The sequence below is a fragment of the Mobula birostris genome, chromosome 27, assembly GCF_030028105.1.
Source record: "Mobula birostris isolate sMobBir1 chromosome 27, sMobBir1.hap1, whole genome shotgun sequence".
NCBI classification, from domain to species: domain Eukaryota; kingdom Metazoa; phylum Chordata; class Chondrichthyes; order Myliobatiformes; family Myliobatidae; genus Mobula; species Mobula birostris.
In genome coordinates, this window is record NC_092396.1 from 7,046,978 (window position 1) to 7,051,192 (window position 4,215).

Genomic DNA, 4,215 nt, shown 5'->3' on the forward strand with positions numbered 1-4,215 from the left:
TGAGCTGGACAGGAGACCCCGGCACTGTGTCCCCAGGTGGAAGAGGAGTTGGAGATGTAAATGAATATAAAGAACACAGAACAGTACAAACCCTTCATCCCACAATATTGTGCTGACCATTTTTCCTACTCTGAGATGGGTCTAAACCTTCCCTTCATATAGCCTCTTCCTGGTCACCACTCAATCACCCACTTTGCCTCGGTTGCTCTGCCCCTACAAACTTCCTTTGCATCTCAACTCTTCTTTCCTTTCCAGAGCTTGCTAGCTTAGATGAGAATTGGCATTCATTTCAAGAGAACTAAAATACAAAGATCCTTGCTGGCAAGTTTTCTAGTGCTGTTGGGGAGGGTTTAAACTAATTTGGCAGGGGCATGGGAACTGGAGTGATAAGGCTGATGATAAAGCTATTGTTTTACCATAAGATATAGGGGTAGAATTAGGCCATTTGGCCCATCGAGTCTGCTCTGCCATTTCATCACGGCTGATCCATTTTCCCTCTTGGCCCCAATCTCCTGCCTTCTCCCCAATCTCCTGCCTTCTCCCCATATCCCTTCATGCCCTGACCAATCAAGAATCTGTCAACCTCTGCCTTAAATATACCCAATGACTTGGCCTTCCCGGCTGCCTGTGGCAACAAATTCCACAGATCCACGACTGCCACAGATTCACCACTTTACACGCAGAGACAGTGTGTCCTGAGACTGTGAGGAAGGACAGGCAGATAATCGACCAAAATTGCAGTCAGTGGGATGAGTTGAACCGTAACATGAGGGCAAAATCAAAAAGGGTGATGAATATAGGACTAAAGGTGTTATATTTGATTGCACACAGTATATGGAATATGATAGATGATCCTGTAGCACAGTTAGAGATTGGCAGGGATGACACTCTGGGCATCACTGAGTTGTAGCTGAAAAAAGATTATAGTTGGGAGCTTAACATCCAAGGAACACATTTCATCGAAAGGACAGGCAGGTAGGCAAAGGAGTTGGCATGGTTCCGTTGGTAAAAATTGAAGCCAAATCCTTAGAAAGAAGTGACATAGGATCAGAAGATGTAGAGCCTTTGTGGGTAGAGCTAAGAAACTGCAAGGGTAAAAAGACCTTGATGGGCATTATATACAGGACTCCAACAGTAGCTGGGATTGGGATGTAAATTATAATGGGAGAAAGAAAAGGCAGGTTATAAGGTCAATGATATGATAATCATAATGGATTTCAATATGCAGGTACATTGGGAAAATCAAGTTGATGCTGGATCCCAAGAGGGAATTTGTAGAATGCCATCAAGATGGCTTTTCAGAGCAGCTTGTGGTCTAGCCCATTAGGGGAAAGGCAATTCTGGATTGGGTGTTACGTAATGAACCAGGGAGCTAAAGGTAAAAGAATCCTTAGGAGGCAGTGATCATAATATGATAGAATTCACTCTGCAGTTTGAGAGTGAGAGAGAAAGATGATAAAGTCAGATGTATCAGTATTACAGTAGAGTAAATGTAATTACAGAGGCCTGAGAAAGGAGCTGGCCTAAATTGGTTGCAAGGGGACACTAGAAGGGATGATGGCAGAACAGCAATGGCTGGAGTTTCTGGGAGCAATTCACGAGGTGCAAGATAGCTACACCCCAAAGACGATAGAGTTATCCGAAGGGAAGAAGGGGCACCAGTGTCCGACAAGGGAAGTCAAAGAAAGCATCAAAGCAAAAGAGAGGGCATAGAGTAGAGCAAAAATTGTGGGAAGTCAGAGAATTCGAAAACTTTTAACAACCAACAGCAGAAAACTAAAAAAACCATCAGGAAAGAAAAGCTGAAATATGAAGGTAACCTAGCCAATAATATCAAGTAGGATATCAAAAGTTTTTTCTGATATAAAGTGTAAAAGAGAGGTGAGAGTGGATATCAGACCGCTGGAGAATGATGCTGCAGAGGTAGTAATGGGGGACAAAGAAATAACAGACGAACTTAATAAGTATTTTGCATCAGTCTTCAATGTGAAAGACACTAGCAGTATGCCAGAACTTTGAGAGTGTCAGGAGCCGAAGTGAATGTAGTTGCCATTACTAAGGAGAAGGTACTTATGAAGCTGAAAAATCTGAAGGTAGCTAAGTCACCTGGAATACACCTCAGGGTCTGGAAGAGATGGCTGAAGAGATTGTGGACGCATTAGTAATGATTTTTCAAGAATCACTAGATTCTGGAATGGTTCCGGAAGACTGCAGAATTACAAAAGTCACTCTACTCTTTAAGAATGGAGAAAGGCAGAAGAAAGCAAATTACAGGTTGCGAAGATGTTGGAGTCCATTATTAAGTATGAGGTTTAGGGTACAGTACTTGGATGCACATGATAAAGTTGTCCAAAGTCAGCATGGTTTCCTTATGGGGAAATCTTGCCTGACAAATCTGTTGGAATTCTTTGATGAAATAACAGGCAGGATAGACAAAGGAGAGTCAGTGTATGTCGTTTACGTGGATTTTCAGAAAGTCTTTGACGAGGTGCCACACATAAGGCTGCTTAACAAGTTAAGTTCCCATAGTATTACAGGAAAGATATTAGCATGGATAGAGCATTGGCTGTTTGGCAGGAGGCAAAGAGTGGGAATAAAGTGGGCATGAAGTGGGCCTTTTCTGGTTGGTTGCTGGTGGACAGCGGTCGGCATTGGGACCACTTCTTTTCATGTTTTATGCCAACAACTTGGATGACAGAATTGATGGTTTTATGGCCTAGTTTGCGGACAATATGAAGATAGCTGGAGGGGCAGGTAGTGTTGAGGCAGCAAGGAGTCTGCAGAAGGACTTGGACAGATTGGGAGAATGGGCAAAAAACTGACAGATGGAATATAGTGTAGGGACGTGTCTGGTCATGCACTTTGGTAGAAGAAATAAAGACAGTAGGCCATTTTTTTAAATGGGCAGAAAACTCAAAGATCTGAGGTGCGAGGGACTTTGGAGTTCTTGTGCAGGTTTCTGTAAAGGTTAACTTACAGATTGAGTTGGTAGGAAGGAAGGCAAATGCAATGTGAGCATTCACGCCGAGAGGACTCGAATACAACAGCAAGGATGTGACACTGAGGCTTTAGAAGTCATTGGTCAGAGTACACTTGGAGTATTTTGAGTAGTTTTAGGCCCCTTATCTAATAAAAAAAATGGGCTGGCATTGGGGAGGGACCGAGGAGGCGCACAAGAATGATTCTGGGAATGAAAGATTTAATGTATGAGGAGCATTTGATGGTTCTGGGCCTATACTCACTGGAGTTCAGACGAATGAGGGGTATCTCATTGAAACCTGTTGAATATTGAAAGGCCTAGATAGAGTGGATGTGAAGAGGATATTTCAAATAGAGGGGGAGTCTAGGACCAGCGGGCACAGCCCCAGAATAGAAGAATGTCCCTTCAGAATGAAGATGAGGAAGAATTTCTTTAGCCAGAGGATGGTGAGTCTGTGGAATTCATTACCACAGACGGCTGTGGAGACCAAGTCATTGGGTATATTTAAAGCAGAATTTGATAGGTTCTTAATTAGTAAGGGTGTCAAAGGTTACAGGGAGTGGCAAGAGAATGGGGTGGAGAGGAATAATAAATCAGCCATGATAGAATGGCAGAACAGACTTGATGGGCCAAGTGGCCTAACTCTTCTCCTGTGTCTTATGGTCTTATTAAAAATAAATGACCTGAACTGTTTCTCTACCCTCAGATGCTGCCTGACCTGCTGGGCAATTCTAGCTTTTTCAGTTTTGTAATTACAGATTTCACTTAGCTGGAGTGCAATGCTTATGGAGATGATTGGGTAAATCCCCTCCTTATTGAGTTTGGCCATCAATTGCAGACTGCTGATTGATTTAATTTATACCTAATTATTCCCTGCTACTGCTGCTTTTATTGGGAAGAGTTTCCACTTCCTCCTCACTTTTCACATTGAGTGACATGGCAGCATAGTGGTTAGCACAACGCTTTACAGTACAGGTGACCCCCGTTCAATTCCCACCGCTGTCTGTACGGAGTTTGTATGTTCTCCCCGAGACCATGTGGGTTTCCTTTGGGTGCTCTGGTTTCCTCCCACAGTCCAGAGACGTACCAGTTGGTAGATTCATTGGTCATTGTAAATTGTCCCATAATTAGGCCAGGGTTAAATGAGTGGGACTGCTGGGTGTGGCTCAAAGTTCCTTCTCTGTGCTGTATCTCAATAAATAAAGTAAGTAAATAACTAGACTCCCTTGTCCAAG